Genomic DNA, 20,044 nt, shown 5'->3' with positions numbered 1-20,044 from the left:
GACGTGCTCGGGGACGGGGCGGGGCAGCCGCGCCGGGCCCGCCTCCGCGGCGGCGTGAGGGGGACCGGGTGTTCTCCCTTCCCCTTCATCCATGCATCACGTACCTACCCATAGATATATATATATATATGTATATAAAACACTGAAAGGCAGTGCCGCGTGTTTTTATTGGTCCTTGCACACGCTGGTCAATGGGGTAGATTTGCCTGGCTGCTCTCTCTGGTCTTGGGACCGCGACTCCCTCACGGGCAACGCCTCCTCTCAGGATATTTTAAAATCGTTATAAATATATAAAATCGTGCGGATTTCCCCCCATCTTCGTGGGAAAGCAGTGTGTAAATCCGAACAGATTTTTACCCGACTAGCTCAGCCGGTGTAATACTATTAAAACATATTTAAATTTTTCGGCCGCAGCACGGCCAACTATTTTCAAATTATCCAAGTGTTCCTTATTACAAATACTGAATCTGATAAAATCTAATAAGATGCTGAGCCCAGGCGCTGATCCTGTAGCCTGTTCTGTGTGAGGGATTCAGCCACAGGGAGGCGCGAAGTAAAGAAGAAATTTTAAGATTTGACTGCTCCTAAATTGTGTTTTTCCAATTATGATGGCAGATGTATTGGTGTATTTGGATAAAACACAGCAAGCACAGTAACGTATGACCAATCTTGGTTTTTTTCCAGCTCCCAAGGCAAAAAAAAAAAAAGGATAGTAAGACTAAAGGATCGTCTGGCACATTTCTACTGAGGTGATTTTAAAAAAAATTAAATCTGTGACATTACTTACACAGCCTATTAAACCCTAAAGCAAACGATTTTGTCCTATAGCTAATTATCCACAGAATACAAAATTTTGAATGAGTCAATAGTCACAACTATAATGCATTATACTAGTAAATTTGATTTTAAAAATAGTTGTGAATTACTGTAATACTATGTATTACAGTAGCAATGACTAGATGACTTGCAGTGTCACCTGTTCTCTGAAGCCAAAGTAAGTAGTATTTTTAATTACTTAACATTTTGGATGTGAACTTTTGATTTTTATTTATGCACTAATTATTTTGAACAGAGTTAACTGGTCCAATACATTGTAACAAGTATTTCTCCTACTCTTTGAATAGATTTGTTCCATAAGTGCTTTTTGTAGAGAAACTTTTGCGTGTGGCAGGAAAGCTGAGTGACATTGAAATTAGTAGGAGTGTGCATTTTTTGAATTGGAAACATGCCAAAACCAATGTTATGCAGAGCAAGATGCTAATTAATAGAGTTTCTAAGCCTACTTTACTGATTTATAGGCTGATTTTTCAAAATAAGCTACTTTTTAGATATTGTTGCTGATACTGCGGGTATTTGGACTGAAAAATCAGCCTGTTCCTGAGGTGTTTGCTCACCAGTGTCTGTAGTAAATTTACTTTCCTCACAGACAGGTTGGTCAGGGCATTTAGAACTTATTAATTAATTTAGGCCTTGACATGATGTGTATCTTGAAAAGATAGCAAGCAGGTTTAGTAAAATGCTGGGCTGGTTGGTTAAGAAAGTACTAAAAATGAACATAATAGGTATATTTTTTTTTTATTTGGTAGTTTAATATTGTGCTGGCTCCAGAGGCTGTTGGATTAGCTGTGCATCTCAAACTTGTTCCTGTCAGGAGCTGGGATTTTCTGTCCTGCTGGTAAGGAATGCTGATGAAGGCTGTATCAAATGAATTTTGAGCAGTTATAGGTACTCTTTTCCTACAAAACTAGCTCTTTTAATAAAACAATATGAAATCTAAAAAGATAGAGCTGTAAGAATGGACGGTCTTGACTATTTTGTGTTAATGATTCACTGGGACGTGTAGTGTTTTTGCAGATCATGAAACATTTTGTACAGCTACTAAAACCTGCATAATTTTATACTGACAGAATTGTTAATTTTGTGTTGTTTTTCATGCTTCTTCACATGATTACATTTGCCTTATTTATCTGATAAGCATAGTTGTGTCCTACTGAGTTAGTCACCTAAATCTACAGAATTGTTTTGCAAGCAAAGACTGTAAGAGATGTCTGTGATTGTGGTTTGCAAGCAAGTTGTCTATTTGAAGTTGGAGAGAGAAAAAATTGAAGGGACATGAGACACACTTCATGCTTACCTGTCCCACTGACTTCTTTCTAATCCTCTTACCTGGCACAAACATTTCCTCTTCGCACAGGCCCGCTTCTATTCACTCTACCACTGGTTATGGTTTGCTTGGGTTGCATAAAATGTAATGTCTCCATACTCAGGAATATTGCAGTGCTGAAGTTATAGCTGCACTTCTTTTCAGTGTCCTTCTCCATGTGGGATGTAGGGAAATATTTCCATTTATTTTTTGATGAATACAGAACCTGGTCTGACCCCGGTACGCTTCATGGTTGGGTTTCAAAGGAGGATTTTTGTTGTTGTTGTTGTTAGTTTTTGCCCTGATAGCCTTCTACCTTCTGTGTATTATAATTAGCGTTGATTAGTAGGATAAAAGTGCAGTTTAAAAGAAATGAATCCCAGAAACATTACAATCCTTGGGTTTGCTTTGCTCTATAGAATTTCTCTTGGAAAACTCCAGAGGCGCAGCTGTAGGATGCAGGAGAATTTCGTTCTGTTCTCTGTGGGGCTGGTGAAAAATGAATAGTGCCATAAAAAGTTAACAGTACGAGTGCAGTTCTATAAAGTGAATTTTTTTATGCTTAAAACCTCACCAAGTTTCTAAATATAAAACTGTCGATGCAAGTACGGTATCGCTATTGCCACCTTCTGGCGGCTGTTCACAGTTAGTATCCAGCGTTCTCTTTAGTATCCAGCGTTCCTCTGCGGAGTTCAGTATTTACTCTGGTTACAGCTTTGCATTTTTCTATCTCTTGGGCTTCAGTGTGTTACAAGATGTCAAAAATATGTTACTTGTTCCAGGAAACTATAATCTATAAATACTGAATTGTTAAATGATAACTTTTATTTGAATGATAGACATGTCATATGCAAAAAGGGTGATTTTTCCCCTCCCTTCTCTTCTTGGTGAAGGCTTTTTCAGGGATTATGCAATAGCATTACAGGTTTAAAATGCATGTCAGCAATTAATAGGACAAGTGAGGATTATACAAAAGACTGTAGAGGTATCAGATGACATTGTAGTGCTGTAATGTAAAGAATGAAAGTATCACTAATTTTTAGTATAGAACATTTGCTAGGAAGACCTAGTGGCTTTAAGACTTTAAACAGATTTACACCTAAAGAGATATATCAATTTTTTATTAGCTTATTTATTATGAACTTCACAAATTTTGCCATTGTGTATTCTCTCTCTTAAAAATATTTAGTTTACAAAAGCTTGCACTTGATCAGAGCAAAACTTTTAAAAAGAAACCAGAAGTTTGGGGTGGAGACTCCACTGACTATTCCTTGCCAAAGCTTTCTTCCAGGAGGACTCCTGAGTTCTGACACCATGTTCTTTGAAATGAAGTTGCACAACCCATTTCTGAACATATTAAATCACATTAATGCTGTAATGGAGATATTAGTAACTGACCCAAGAACATTGAGATCTCCATCATCCTCTAGTCTTTTTGATAAAATTATTTTTCATAAACTCCTTATTTTGACAGGTACTTTGACGTAAAATATTGTTATGTAATAATGACAGTTGTTTTTCATAAAATGCTTATAATAAAATATACTTTCTCTATTCAAAGGAATGTTATTGTATCCTGAAAATTGAAGGTAAAAAAGACTACAGAATAGGTTCAGAGATCAATGTCTTCTGATACTATAGTGGTACTTTTTAAAATATTCTAAAAGTAGTGGAGGAACTACATCTTATTTAAAATATCTCCTTCTTGCATTATATGCCTGTTCAAACAATTCTTTTCATTCTGAAACCTGTGCATGTTCTCTAAAACCCAAGTTTTTAACAGAAAGTTTAAGGAAAGGAAAACACATTATACAAGCAAGGACTTGAGTGCAGAAGTCAGTTCCAAAAATAACAATGAACACTTGTGCTGAAATTCTCAGGAAGGATGAAGCCTGAGAATCAGCCTGAAGATGAAGAAAACTTTTGGGAATATGTCAACAAATCTTTCTCTGTTTCCTGGCAGTGACTGGTTGTTCTCAACATCCTTTTCATTAATGTGATTTATCATATAAACTATATACTGACTTCTATACATAGAATGAAATAGAAAAAACAATTGATTTTCATGTATCTAACATCCATAGTTCCTTCTCTGAGTATTTACTTTTCTTCTATATCTCCATTTTTTTTTTTCTTTTACAGAACCCTTCCCACTTTTGTTTAAGCACTAAAGGTGACAATGTTTAAACAGATCAATGCCCTTACTTTTTGTGGGCAGAGCTCTGTCCTGTCAGATGAGATCTGAATGATCTATTCAATAGCCTGTGAATGCAGGTACCTGCTGATCTAGATAAAAAAAAAATTAAAAAAATAATATTAATCTGGTTTGCATCACACAGAAATCTTCTGAAAACGTAAAGACTATTTCTAATGTACTTGAAAAGATGGAGAGCAAAATCCCAAGTCTGCATGAGCACAAGGATGAATGGCATGGATTTTGCAGAACCTGGCTATGATTTATATTTTAATTCATTAATACCTTGGAGTTCCTGCCTGTGTAGATGTTCTGAAGACGTAAAGTTTAAGGTGTAAACAGGGGACCCAAGTTTGGAATTTTCCATCTTGTGTTGATTTCTGAAACCTGTATTTTTAATATTTTTCCGAGTAAACCTTTAAAGCTGTTAAAAGCTTGTTCCACAACCTTTTAAGATAAATTTTTTGAAGCAGGAACGGCAAAATAAATATTTGTATTTTGAAATAAAGTATATGTACACACATAGCAATATATATTTCCCCGTCCTTACACGTGTTCATTAAATATAATGTATAACATTTTGTACTGTACTGTGTAATACATTATGTATGCATTTAAAATAAGAAACTGTAAGTAGCCTTGCTCTTTTGTCTGTTTACATATTCATGAATTTAGATTTCATGGGTGTTTTCTTTGACCTTAATAGAAGCACTGCTAAAATGCATAGATACAGGTTGACTAATATTTACTCACAACCACAGCATTAATTATCAGAGAGGCTGGGATTTTATTAAGGTTTACTTTATGTTCTCATCCGTGTATTTATTTAGAATTTTGCTCTCCCCCCCCAGTGTTTCATGAATATATCTTACTTTTTAGATAGAAGTCATTAATTTTTGTTGGACACACTAATAACTTCCGGTCCTAGGGGAAAGGAAATAAATCTTTATGTGGGAAAGAAAAATAGTCATTTTAATTTTTTTCCCACTCAAGATGGAAACTATTATTCTATTGGGTCTAAATTACTAGTTGTAAAGTAGGTATATTATGTGTAATTTATTTCACCCTATGAGGAAAAAGTGCACTTTTAAAACTTGACCCTTATGCCAGCAATTCTATGTCCTGTCTTTAAATGCATCTTTCTATTAATTATGCAAAACACCTTATTTTTTATCATCTTACATTGTGGATGGAAAACATAAATCAGACTATTTTAAAATTCCAGTGCAATAGCACAATGTGTATCTATTCATTTATTTAAGAAATATCTGTTCTGTGTTTCTGTCTAGCACTTGATGTGTTTATATCCACATTCTTCTTAGAAGGCCAGGGACATTTTGTTCAGTGATTTGAGAAGTGATGTGGATGGATGCCATACTTGAAGCCTGTTTTCATATTTCCCATCAACACGTAACTCAAGTTTACAATTAACTTGATCCATGCAAGTAGAGCCATCGATCCTTGATGAGGCATAAGCCCAGCTATCTTCTTGAATTAAGGCCTCAGATTGGAAGAGAACCAGTAAATGTTATCAGGCAGAAGCAAAATGTTATTTTAAGATGCAAGGAGGTATTCTAAGCACTGGTTCCCTAGATAATTTGGAACCTATTTCCATGTATTGCTCTGAGAATATCTTCTTGCTCAGCTTCTAAACCATGTGGCAAGTGGATAACTATTTGTTTAAAAGTAATTTAACTGAAGGAGTACCTGTTAACTGGAACTTCCCATAAGCAGGTAATAACACTTAGAAAGCAAAAAAAATGTACAGTTGTAAATTTTCAGGCCTCCCTTCTGCCTTCTCAAGGCATCTTCAAAAATTGGTATTCCCTGATAAGTCCAGGTGGTTATACTGGGAGATACTGGACTTAGTATTCTCAACCTGTGTTGTTAATGGAATCTAGGCTACAGTTCACAGCAGTAGCAAACTGCTGCACCAGAAATACTGTATTGTGAACTACCTGGAAGTTCTTGGGTTTGCACATTAATAGAAGAATATCTGTCGTCATTAAAGTGAGTGAGATCGAATAGTGTAAGGAATTAAATTGGTCTCTCTCAGTAAGATGCATGTGGATGTCTGCCTGGAGTTCTGAGCTGATTTCATTTGCCAAAGAGCACTCTGCTGCTGTTAGTGCCTTGTAGTCCTCTGCTGCTGGAATTGCCATCCATGATGCAGTATGTTTATAAATAAGACTGTTTCTATCTGCAGGCTCAGCCTGGGATGTAAAGTCAGGTTGTGTTTTTTCCAGCTTGCACATCACCACCAATAGAGCTACTGCTGGAACTCGGTCAAGAATTCTGTTGATTGAGAAGCCAGTAAAGAAACTCACAGAACTATGTTGCCTCTGCAAGTATGAGTAAAAGTTTATTTATATCAGTCAAGTGACTATGCATGCTCACAGATCAGACTATTCAAATGAAGGAAGGTGCAGCTTTCACAAGTTACTCCTACTGATTATTATCTCACTGGATAAGGAGGGGCTCTCATTTGCACTTTGGCAGATGATGTTGCAATTTCAGTGGTCTATGTGTGGTAATTCATAATGTGCTGGAAACACAAAACTTGTAAGAGAAACACCTTTAACTAAATATTGTTCAGGCATAATTCCTTTGTGTTAATCAAAGGTAATAAAACTCAAGTAACAAACTAGGCAACTCACGTAGGCAAAATTGGTAGACATAGTACAGCTGACAGCTGTGTGACTCAAGTCTGGAGGAACAGGTATGTGTGCCTCAGATTCTCACATTTTTAGTCAGATGTCCCTCTAATATTGAACCATTTTTTAAGATTGACAAGGGTGGTTGTGTTTTCTAATGTAATCTTAAAAATACAGGTTTCTTTCTTAGTTCAGTGGTGCCATTTTGTGCAGAAGGAATATACCTAAGGAATGTACCTAAGAAACACAATACTGATATTAGTCTGTCTGAAACTGTAGTGATGGAAACCTTTCAACCCTTGTGAGGATCAGCTTCATTGCTTAACTTTGCTCTTAGAGTTTCTCAAGAAGTTTAGCCTGAATTTCCCTTACTGTTGTGTCCCATTCAGTAATACATAGAAAAGGATGGGGTTTTACCTTTCTTTAGGGTAATTTGTGTTTTCCATGAGCATGTAAACAGAGCAGTCTGGTTCTTTGTAAAGAGATGCTGTTTATGAAAGACATTTATACACCATGAAGGAGATGTGAAATCCTTTGAATTCATACACATGTGATTGGTAATATAACTTCTACAAACTTTTTTCCTAATATCTTAACTCTATTATGAAAATATTTGTACTACTTGCCCCTAGGAAAGTTCAATCATGGTGATTGCTAATAGGCTGGGGAATACAGGCAGTTTAGTAGGAACTCTTACTGGCCATTGAGACTGTAGGAATACAAAAGAAAAAACTAGCACACAAATTTAGTTGTGATACATCTAAAATGAGGCAAAACACTTCTGCATGGCCCTTCAAAGCTTGGACAGTAGTGTAAGATTTGGAAAAAAGAATGGTTTTACTTAGTACTTGAATTTAAGTAGACTGAAAATTTTGAAGGGAAAGCTTTGACTTCCTTTTGCAAAGCTTTATAGCAGTTTTAATGAAGTTTAATTCTCATACAACTGAGAAACTTTTAAAATAGCCAGTCACAATCCTGACAAGTGTTTGGAGAAGCTGGCTTTCTGTTGTGTGTTGTAATGTTTGTTTTGTACATACATCCATTTTAAGTGTGTCTTAAAAGCAGTTTTGATGTTGTCCTCCTAAACAGAACCTGCCAAGAGTTTACACCAAATTACACCAAAATCCTCTTTACTAAAAATTATAATAAGTTTACTAAGTTATTTCCTCTATCACTGGCACAATTTTGTGTATGTAAAACTATAGGTCAGGCAGCTGAAGGTGAATGGTTGCTAATTCTGACCCCTCTGATCTTCCAGGTTTGAGAGGTTTTTCCAACATACCCTTTTCAATCTCCTCCTTCAAGTCACCTCCATGGAACTGCTATTGTTGGAGGAAGGAAAGCTGATAGTTCTTTTTGGAGGTTTTCACATGTTCTGGATAGAGCTGTTCTGTGGCTCTGAAGGCTGCTGTGAAGTATCCTAAATTTTCATGGCTTGAGGGAGATGAGACCTGCTTTGACTTTAAATATGTATACACTCTCCAAAATGACCTGATAAAGTTATTGATCACTAACATTCTGTGCCCTAACCCTGCACATTCATCCTGCTCTGACTGAATGTGAGACAACAAGAACATTCTGCAATTGTTTCCTTCCTTCATTTGCAGGAGAAGTGTTAACACACTCTCGTAACATACCCTCACAATTTTCCATGCAAATAATCAAGCACGATAAACATCAGCAGAGGGCACTATTGAGGTATAAATAGAATAATAATACATTGAAATAATAAAAAAAAAGGTGTTGCCATGTGTTTTCAGTTTTCATTCATAAAATCACAGCATAATTTACAATGAAAGGGGCTCTGGAGGTCATCAGGTCAATCCCTGCCTCAGAGAGCCAAATTGAAACTTAGATACAATTACTGTGGCCATGGTAATGTGTCTACATTTTTGGATAATCTGTAACAACCTGCAATCAGATTCGTTTTTTCTCCAAACCATTTTTGTATTCAGTTGTGAGACTGGATGCAAAGAATGCCCAGAGCTGAAGTGTAGTTGTTTTGTATGAAGAATACTAGAAGAAAAAGGTTTAACCATTTTTGTTTCCAAAGTCAGTAAATAGTATTTTTTAACAATTACTCATCAACTTTAATAATAATAATAGGCAAGTATGAAAAAAAAATAAAAAATAGTCCTAAGAGTATCTTGTTACTTCTGTAAGACAAGATTGACCAGCATGGTAATATCAATGTAGCTGCTGTTGGAGCAAGATGTTATTGTTGGTTTTGGGGGGTTTTAAAGTATGGTTTCTACAGTATTTGCTACTCAATAGTATGATTTTCTTTTTTCTAACACCCTTGTTGGAGAGCTGAAGTAGATAACAACAGGAAGAATTTTAACAAATGAATACTGATCTCATGTTTTAAAACTTTGAAGATGTGCTGTATTGAACGTGTGGACAGAATAATAGAAAGCAGAGGCTTCTCCAAATCAGTGAGTTTTATTAAGGAAATTTTTTTCTTTTTTTAAATATAAACACAGCCCTAACCTGTCATCATTACTTGAATTAATTCCAGTTCCTTTTTTCAATCTACTTGCTTATATTAGCTAAAATTTTATTGGCTAAAATGGTAAACTGTTGAATTTTGTAGGATACAGCATTTTCCTTTAGCTCATCCAATTCTGCAATGCTTTTCAAGAGCATATTTGAGACAAAAGTGCAGAAGTCTGAGCTGTGGAACAAATGCCTGTTTTAAAATACCAAACACAATGCTATGTCAGGGAGTTTACTGACACTTATGTCACATGAAAGAACTTCTGATATTTACTTAAACCACTTGCATGCACTAATTATTTGTATATTGACTTCAGACAAATGTTTTACCACTGCCTTCAGTCTGAGGAGCAACGTTGTTACTCTCAGTGCCTAGTTTTCAACATTTTTTTGACTGGCACACTGTTAGTTACAATGTTTATGCAGACAAAATATTTGTGATTTTACATATTAAATAGAAATGCTAAAAAGGAGAACATCTTTTTAAATTCTCTTTTTGCTCCTAGAAAAGTGAAATATAGAAGAGTGAGTATTGTTAAGTCACTCTTACAAGTAATACATTTGCCTACCTCTGTGGCCAGCAAACTGAAACAACTGGTAAAGACATCATTGGCCTCTTAAAAGCACTTCCCCCTCTCAGTTGAATCAACTATATTTGAAAGCTGTTTAGCTTTCAAATTCTGGCTCCTCTCAGATGGTGAGCTACCCTTTAACATAAGCAGTGGGTTTAGTTAAATGTCAGTTTAGATCCCTGGCAGCCCTCCAAATAAATTAGTTCTAACCAGCTCGGGCAAATGGCCCCATGAGCCACGTGCAGCCTGGAGTGTTGCTGTGCACATCCCCTTGGGAGACCAAACACCAGCTGCTGTGGGATTCAGCGGAGCCTGAAGGTGCTGTGGGGCCCTGAGGTGGAACTGTTCTGTTCTCAGTACCCAGCAGAGCTTGGCTGTGGTCAGAACCTTGGCAGGAATTCTGTGATGTTTTATGTGTGGTTGCACTGCTTGCAGACCTGCACGGCTCGGGTGGGGCAGGTTGCAGATCAGCTCTGTGCTCTCCGGTGTCTCTGCTTCCTGGAACACCAGGAGAAGGCTCTTTGTGCCACTGTTGAATTATCCCATTGGTGTAGCAGTTGGAGGCAGGTCCAAATGAGCAGGCAATATATTTTGATTACTGATAAGAAGCTTTTGTCTTTGATGGATGGGAATGTTTGCAATGTGGGAACAATATAAAGTCAGAAAATGTACTCCCAATTAGTATAGTATTTAAAAAAAAACAAACAACATTTAAAAAAAAATTTAAATACTCCTAGTTTCAAAATGTTGAAGTTCTCTTTATTTTTTGTTTAGGTAACATCAGCAAAGCTTTTTTTTCCCTATTTGATTTCAGTGTTAATTTTATACTGAACATGCAGCTGAGTAACACTAGCTGTGGAACAGAGGTAGGGATAAATATCTGTGAAGGTAATGTGATAGTTGAGTGTGTTGGAAGATGATGGCATGAAGGAGGGGAAGTATTTGTGTAGTGAGTTTTAAATGGCATACAGTGTGAAAGAGTTGGGGCCATGCAAGGCACAGAAGGAGAAAAAAACCAGTTTAGGACAACTGCTAATGACACAAAAAATTCACAACCTTGCAGTCCCAGCAGTGCAAATGTGGGAAGGGCCCCTACTGTAAACTTGTGTATCTCCTGAAGAAAATGTAGCTCAAAAGGAATATCAGGGACAATTATGAGGGGCTGACCAAACCTTAACAACGTGCAAGTTATGAATGGCCTTTGTTTAAATGGTTGCTCTTAACTCCCAAGGCACAGCGGTGACCAGCACTGTAAACAACACACATCAGCACTCCTGCTGGCAGCCCTTGCAGTGAGTGTCGGGAGGGCTCTCGGTGGAAGGAATGCAAGGTCATGCATTGTATCATCCAGGAACTGGAAGGAGTTGAGATACGTGAAATCATGTGGGAAAGCAGCTGAATTACACCTGATCTACTGCAAAGGCACATATTCCTGGTGCTTCTCAGAGGCAGGGACTAAACTTATGATAGAACAACTAATGATTTTAGCCATGACCTTGTGAAATCAGTGTTACTGTGGCTGATTAAAATCAAGCACGCAGCACTACAGATCCCTCATGTAACATCCTGTCTTTGGTGTTCCTCTTCCTCCCCCCACCCCAAACCCAGCACAATACCCTCAAATGGCGTTGTACTTGCATAATGAGATTATGGTTTGTGTACTTTTTGAAAAGATATTTTAAAATTGCTCATCATTGTCTTTTTTGGTGGCAAATTTTACTTCAACTTTGTAGCAAATCATAGTGAGAGTTTTGTATTTTTTTTTCTGTTATCTTAATATTTTCAAGTTGCAATTCTTCTGGTGACTTTTCCAAGAGGATAACCAATTGCTCTCTTGCTTAGTTTATATTCTGTTGCTATTCTAATGGGATGAGTGAAGAGAAGAGGATATTGTTTATTTTTACTTTCCTCTGTAGGGCTTTGCTTTGTGACACTTCTCTGTGAAATTATCCATATGTTTCCTTAGTAGTTTTCAAGGGAGACTTAATGTCACTATTATACAGAAAATGATGACATGCAAGGTGCTGCTCTTTTTCTGGCAATCTCGATTTTGTTCCAAAAATTTTGTTTAAAATAAAATCAGTGGGATTTACTGCCAAGGATGTTTAAATGCTTCTTACATTCTGGAAGAAGTTAGAGTTAATTTAAAATCCTTCATTTCCCAAAATTTATTCTGAACCTCTGAAGAAAAAAAAAAGTGTGGTGGAAGGAAATTTCTTATAAACACTTGCAGGGGCACTTATAAGTTTCTTGAATTCCTGGAATTGAAAGCAACTGTATGTATGTAGTGCATCCTCCCAAATCCAGGTAGCTAATTATCTACAATAATCTTTCTAAAAGTAAACAGATTAGATCAGTGTGTCTCGTAAGAGAAGCTTTATGAGGCTGCTCTATCTCTGATCTGCAAACACAATTGTTAGGAATTCCCCATTTGTTTTGGAAATACTGACACTGGCAAACCTATGGGTTTTTAACTAGGGAAATGTACACAGAGCAACTGTGTAAAGAAAGGAAACAAGCCTTTTGCTTTTCATTCATTCAACTGTTTTTAAGAAATGGTAAATTACCTTAATAAGCCTATTTCCAAAAGGGAGGAGGTGTGTCTGTACTTGGCTCTGTTCCAGTGGTCTTCTGAGCTTGGTTAAGGTTTGTAAATTCTACTGTATTCTTGGAGTCGAGTTCTTGCCCAGTAACTCAGCTCACAGATACTTAATGGCATTTTTTGCAACACTGCAGGCAGGAATGGAGATTTAGTACTGAGCAGGTGGTAGAGTACTGAGGAATAGTTGTCAAGTTGATATTCTTCAAGCAATCTATTTTTAAAGTTGTATTCTTTTTTTTATTACTGAGGTTCTGTAAAAAGGGAAAAAAAAAACCCTGAAATTGTGTAGAGGTTAAATGTCTGGGTGGTAGATGTGTAATTAGAGAAGTGGGCAATGGCTGCCTTACCTTGTTGTGTGGCAGTAAGATTGGATTTTAAGGACTACTGTAGCCATGTAAATTGTTGTGTTTTTTTCTAGCATTTTCTCATGTCTGTGTTTGAAGACTTGGAAGGAACAGCAATTCAAGGACCCTTAAGCAAGTATTGTATCTCAGCTTGGCAGTTAAAAACCATAAACCTTCAAAGGACAATGCTTACTTGTGAGGAAGACAGGATCATGCTCAGCTAGTACTTCAACCTGCCAACTCATTTAGGTATGTTTTCTGCTAGTGCAGTAAATTTGCTCCTCCTGTTTAATATCTTTATTGATAATCTGGATGAGGGGATCAGGGGCACCCTCAGTCAGGTTGTAGATGACACCAAGGTGGGTGGGAGCATTAATCTGCTGGAAGGTAGGAAGCTCTGCAGAGGGATCTGGACAGGCTGGATTAATGGGCTGAGGCCAATTGTAGGAGGTTCAAAAGGCCAAGTGCTGGGTCCTGCACGTGGGTTACAACAACCCCCTGCAGCACTACAGGCTGGGGAAAGAGGGACTGGAAAGTGGCCCAGAGGAAAAGGACCTGGGAGTTCTGTTTGACAGATGGCTGACCATGAGCCAGCTGTGTGCCCAGGTGGCCAGGAAGGCCAGTGGAATCCTGGCATGGATCAGGAATAGTGTGGCCAGCAGGAGCAGGGCAGTGATTGTTCTCCTGTACTTGGCACTGGGGGGCCACACCTCGAGCCCTGTGTCCAGTTCTGGATACAAGACACTGAGGTGCTGGAGCAAGTCTAGAGAAAAGCAACAGAGCTGGTGAAGGGTCTAGAGAGGAAGTCCTGCAAGGAGCAGCCAAGGGAGCTAGGAATGTTTAAGAGGCTCAGGGGGAGACCTTATGACTCTCTACAACTCCCTGAAAGGAGGTTTCAGTAAGGTAGGGTCGCCCTCTTCTTCCAGGTAACAAGTTACAGGACAAGAGTAAACAGCCTCAAGCTGCACCAGGGGAGGTTCAGGCTGGACATAGCAGGAATTCCTACACAGAAAGGTTTGTTAAGCTTTGGAACAGGCTGTCTAGGGAGGTGGTGGAGTCACCATCTCTGGAGGTGTTCAAGAAAAGATTGGCTGTGGCACTGAGTGCTCTGGTCTAGTTGACACAGTGGTGTTCAGTCAAGGGTTGTACCCAATGGTCTTGGAGGTCTTTTCCAACCTTAGCAATTCTGTGATTCTGTGCCCTGTACAGTGGGTGCTCTGTGTGGCAGCACAACATCCAAAACATCCATGTGTAATGCAAAGGATCAATATTTTGGAGGCAATATTAGGAATACAAGATGCTTTTACAGTATGAAAAGGACTTACATGGAATTTAAACACTGTGAACTGCATGGCAACTTCCTGCAGCCCCTAAAAATTAAAATGCAGACATGAGCTAAGCTGGATGCACCATGAGCAGCAGGGCCAATGTTGTCTTGCTGTGACTACAAAAACAGAAAGGTTTTTATTACCATATTCACAAACTCTTGTGAACTTTATATAGAGTTATTGCATACAATGTTATATGCAGAGCTGCAAGAAAACAGTGTATTTGTTAGAAAAATACAAACGTACTACTGAGCAGACAAAGGGGGGAAAAACCACCTGGAAATGGATGAAATTCCATGCTGAAAGTTTAGATGTTGCACTTTCTTGTTATGCTTACGAAATGCTAAGCAGTTTGTTAAATCTGTTCCTAAATGTCAAACTTCTGAGGGTGGCTTTGAGCCAAGGCCTGTGCTGGAGGGTAGGAAGTGACAGGAAGCTGTTCCACTGGCAGGAAGCTGGAGCCAGGAGCATGGAATACAGAGTGTAGTGGCATCTGTTGTGGTGTTTGTCTGGACCATGTTTACTCCCTCATTAGGTCAGGTCTGACTGTGGTTTAAGAAATACTGCTTCTTAAAATGGCTTTGTCTCCCAGGTGCAGAAGGCTTGAAAGAAAGGGGCAACAAATCAGTAGCACAGACAGACTTTTCTGAAGAGGAGTGGGAGTCTGGTTTGTTGTGGGCAGGCAAAGCACAGGAAATCCTCATATACGTGAGTGATGGAGGTGGGGAGGAAAAGCCTCCCACAGAAGGAAAGCTTTGGGCATGGAGCTGGTGGTAGAGCCAATTTTATGGCTGATCCAAAACTGGCTCCCTTTGATGTTGTTTTATAGTGGTCACATGTGTTTGGGGAGCTGAAGGCTTGAGTTTTAGAATTTTAGGCCTAGAAATTCTAAGATTTTGTTCTTGTAGACTTTATGCTTGCATGAAAGTAATTGGATGCAAATGTTTGCTTGTGGCAGACTTCGTGCCCCATGTTACATCTTAAAAATCAATGGAAATATGTTTGGGAACTGTCTCATTGTTGGGTTCTGTGGTGGTTTTTTCACTGTATTTTTTTTTAATTGGATGTACAGAAAGAGCTTGGATGTTGAAGGTTTGCTTTTGAGCTGTTTTTCTCTAGGGAGTGATCTAGTATTGCAGATCACAGTGAAAAGCAGTTTCAAGGTGTTTACATATAAATGAAATTGTTTTCAAACATATTGATGTGGGACTTGCAAGACCAAAAAGTTATGACAGCACACAATGAAAAATGGTAGTGCTTTTATGAAAGCTTAAGGCCAGGCAAACTTATTGAAACTTTACTAAAAGAAGCTTACAGCAATTATGTCTTACTAGACTGATACATGTAAAAAGAGAAGGCTTTCAGAGACCAAGGGAAGTGCTGGTGTGCCTGAAGGCTCATCTGTGTTCCTCTAACTTATCAGTTAGTGTAATAAAATATCTTCTGTATAGGAAATAGAAACTGGGGCAGTTACAAGTCCAAAACACCAGCAAGTCTAGTAAAGCTGACTGTTCTCTGTGGGGTAAAACATCTAGAATTGTCATTAATCACAGAATCATAGGATGGTTTGAGTTGGAAGGGACCTTAAATATAATCTCATTCCAAGCCCCAGGAATGATATTTGTCAGACAAGGATTTTAAGATGACAAGACTGAACACACAAGTACCTTGAGTGCAGCATGGATAGAACAATATCTGTGGGCAGCTGTGTGGGTGAAGCAGCAGATGCTCAGAGGATAAGCTGTTTATGACAGTAGCAACTTACAGTATCATTAAGTGAAATATATAGAGAAGTAGAACTACAACTGAGAAGTTCTGAAGATTGTTGCTTTCCAAGCACTACATGGGCACATTTAAGGCATCAGTTTATCCATTTATAAGCTTCTGTCACCTTCTGTGTACACTGTGTGACTTAACCACTGTAACACTCCAACAGAAAGAAGTAACTTTTACAATCATAATTAACATACAAATCTGGTCCTTTGACTGGTTTTGTCATTTGTCCTCTTGCTGGGTAGTCATCAGTGGTTTGATTCTCATAATTAAAAAACAAACAAGCAAAACCCCAAACAAACCAAAAACCACAAACACACACACAAAGATAAAATTTTGAAAATATTGCAATAAAATTAAATTCTATTTTTTTTCCTTTTTTTTTAATCGAGACAGTTTTTAAAGTTTTCACATTAAACTCACTTGTTCAGAGTTAAAGCTAAGTTTTAGTGATCTAAGTGTTTGTAAATGAAGGATTTCATGATGGGATAAGTAAACACATTTAAATATTGTCATGCTTTGCTATCTTCCCTGCCACTGCTACCTCCCCTCCTCCCACCCCGTACAGAGACTTCCTGACACTTCCACTTAGCAGGCTCTTAGTAAATGAGCCAGAAGAGCTTTGCCTTGGCACACTTCTGCTGGCTGCATTTGGAATTCAGTGATGAAACCCAGAGGGGAAACAGGACCACAAGAGTTCAACAGTCTGGTACTAGTGCTGCAAAGCATCAGATGTGGAAGGAATCCTACTATTCCTGAGACAGCTCTTTCCTAAGAATTTGGGGGCAGGGGAAAGGCATGTTATGTGGTTGGTTTCCTTAGTTTGATTCTTCTTTTTTTTTTTAAAGTCTGAGTTTGAACTACTAAGTCTGTAGCACCTTCAAACCTGAGCTCATGTAACTAGAACAGCAGTGTAAGGGTTTGTCTGTGTATCAAACTAGGGGAGAAAGACAAAAATTATAATGGGATAGGATTTTAGAAATCAGCTGCTGTTATTTTATGGCAAAGAAAAGGAGTTTTTTTAGTTGGGTTTTGTTTACTTTGTTTTGGGTTTTTTTTTGTTATTGCATAGATATTTTTGTTGGGTTTGTTTTCCCAGAAGGGAAAATTATACCTGTGTTTTCTTACCATTTAACAGACTAATATTTCTCCTGTTCATAACTATCATGGGATGAATATTTGTGCACTACAATCTTGTTACAGCAAGCGTAACAAAAATCCAGAGTGATGACAATGGTATTTGGTATTACAGCCAGTCTATTTGTAGCTGATAAAACACATTTTTACACTTATGTTTTAGTTATCCTCTCACAGACTCCTTAACATGACACATATGTGCTTGTAATTTTCTGGAGGAGGCAGTTTGATAGATAATAACCATCTCAAGCAGCAAAGGGAGAAACTTAATCCACTGTTTAACTACGCTGACTTTTTTTTATGAGGAGAAAATGAGTCATAACTGAGGCAGGGGAAGAATAAGATAAATAAAAGCTGCCCACAATAGCTAATAATAATTACAAAAAGTACTATGCTGATCTTGGGATCTGGCAGCTGAGAATAATACATTTAATAGCAACATTCCTTGGTAACTTGGTGGGAATGAATGTCAAAATATTTAATTGGGAATGCAGGCATTCATTCCTGTAACGAGCATCTTGGAAGATCTCCTTTTTCCAGTGAGCTGTGCATAAAGCTGTGAACAGGACAGTTATGTTCGTGTCATCATCATTTGGGGCTCCATCCAGCTCTCACTAAAATCACTGACAAAATTCTTGCTGATGTCACTGAAGTGGATGGGACCTCAGATCGTGTCTGTGAAGGGGGATAACACTTCCTTTCTTTTTTCCTGTCAAGTCTGAGTAGTCTCACCTACATCTGAAAATGTAAGTTATGAAATTTCTAAGTTCTAGGCACCATTATTTTTCCACATAAATTTATTGCTTTTATCTTAATTTCGTATAACGTGTAAGTTAGGGTTTAGTAGTGAAAACTGGTTATTTACTTTCAAAGGGCAGTGCCAAAAGGGATACATTTATTAAGATATACTTGCTCTTTCCTGTTGTGGCACATAAATAATCATAACAATGCTTTTGATGAAACACTATTGTTAGGACAGCTATACATAAATGATAAATTACATGGTCTGAATTTTAATGGAAATGGCTATTTGTTCTCCTCAGCTTTGCTCCTATTCAATGTAAAGGGAAACAATGCAAGTTTGTTCTTCAGTCATTTTTAGGAAAAGAAAATTAAAACTTAAGATGTTATTGCTTTTTTTTTTTTTTAAACAAATCCAAACAACCACAATAAATAATGGAGGGAAAAGGAAGAACAGGCAGAGTGCTAACTTTTGATCATACTTACACATCTATGTTCTGTGACAGAATTCCTTGTTTAATTAACAGTAGGGCACAAGGATCCTAACACTGTTGTTCCTGACACTGTAAAATTAATACTGTTGCTGTCCCAGAGAGCTTGGCAGTCTAAACATGCTCTCTTTTGATATATTTAGTCAGGAAGAATAAATTGAGAGGAATTGACCTAAATAATTTTACCAAGCAGATAGCTTTGCTAAGTAAAACTGGTTTCAATATTTAAAAGTATGGAGAGGCTTAAATTATTATGAGACCTGCTTTTTTAGGTGACAAATGCAACAACAATTTTCCCTTGGAGATGGTTCCTTCAGCCATAAGCATGCAAAAGAGTTTCCACAGATATTGCATGCTAATAGTACTAATTCCATCCCCCCAAACTTCAAACAAAACCTGTTTTTAAAGTATTCAAAAGCTGTCTCATTTAGGAAGGGATATTTAGAGGGCTTTTTGTGCTTAAAGCCTCTTAAGCAGACTTTAACTGGTACAGTTGCAAACTTGTGTTTGTGTATGTGTTGTATAGTTTAAATCAGTGCCCTGAATTTTATAAACAATCACAATTAAAAGATATTCTTCTGGTGTCATGCTGTCACCCATTGCCAAACATACATTTGTTTTCAGTGGGTTTGGATTTGTATTATCCCTGTTTAAAAGGAAGGAGTGTTTAACTTCTATAAGTCTTCAAAAATCTCATGGCATTTGCTGGGCCTGTACTCCTGTTTCTCCCAATCTTTCCCAGCCCTGTTGTTCTTCAGAACCTTCTTAAGCAATTAAATTTTTACGTTTTGTAGGAAATAAATGGAATAATTACATGTGACTTCATGGTTTTGGTTTTGCTTAGTTTTTCCTCCATGGTGCCAAAAGAGAAGCTCTATTAATCACATTTGTGTCTTCCAAAACATCTCAGCCCGATGTTTTTCTTCCCTCAGCTTCCAGCTGAATAGAATTTACACAGCTGACCTTCTCACCTTTTAAAAGAAAATCTTCACTGGGGGATCTGGCACAAAATTCAAGTATTTAAATGAGTGCTTGTATTACTTTTGGATCATTGTCCTCTCAAACATGAATAAACCTGGAAAGTAAAATCAATAGAATGCGGAAATGCACAATAATAGAGATTAAAAAAACCCAAACCAAACACCCAAACCAACAGATGGGCAGGTCTCAGTTCCATGCTACAAAGTTAATGTGACCAGCTCTTGGTTTCACACTCTAAACAAAGGGCATGTTTAGCAGCACTTGCATATTTTAATGTACATTTTTTCACATTGTAGAATTTTCAAAGCACTTACTAATGTAAAACTGTGCCCATTTTGAAAGAGATCTAGCATTAACAGATTGTGCTGGCATGCAAAGTAAATTTCATATTACTTTCTTATTGTATTTCTTGGTATCTTTTCAGTAAAATCAGTTTCCAACAAGTGTAAATGAGTTTTCTAATCTCTCTCTGCCTTGCAAAAGCAATTTTAACAATGCAGTGCAGCTTTAATTTGTGAAGCAAAGTAATGCAACATGATTTAACAAACAGTAGGTTTCTGAGAGAATATTTTCATCTTATGCTCAGGT

General features: G+C 37.6%; 1 protein-coding gene across 4 annotated transcripts in view; it reads left to right on the top strand.

The window, feature by feature from the left end:
- Positions 1-69: 69 nt before the first annotated feature.
- The window catches only part of IRAG1 (inositol 1,4,5-triphosphate receptor associated 1), a 105,362-nt gene continuing 85,387 nt past the window's right edge, over positions 70-20,044 (top strand). The window contains exons 1-3 of one of the 4 annotated variants that reach the window (XM_051803881.1): positions 70-994; positions 1,587-1,675; positions 13,080-13,254. The gene's annotated coding sequence lies outside the window, so the exon portion shown is untranslated. Of the gene's footprint in view, positions 995-1,586; positions 1,676-9,231; positions 9,427-10,833; positions 10,926-13,079; positions 13,255-20,044 lie in introns of those variants that run through there. The other 3 variants (XM_051803883.1, XM_051803886.1, XM_051803885.1) reach the window with 3 other exon arrangements.

The sequence above is a fragment of the Manacus candei genome, unplaced genomic scaffold (genome assembly GCF_025592945.1).
Source record: "Manacus candei isolate 608988 ecotype Guabito, Panama unplaced genomic scaffold, ASM2559294v1 h1tg000060l, whole genome shotgun sequence".
Lineage (NCBI taxonomy): Eukaryota > Metazoa > Chordata > Aves > Passeriformes > Pipridae > Manacus > Manacus candei.
The sequence above is the reverse complement of the archived record's forward strand: the minus strand, read 5'-3'. Positions and strand labels throughout refer to the sequence as shown.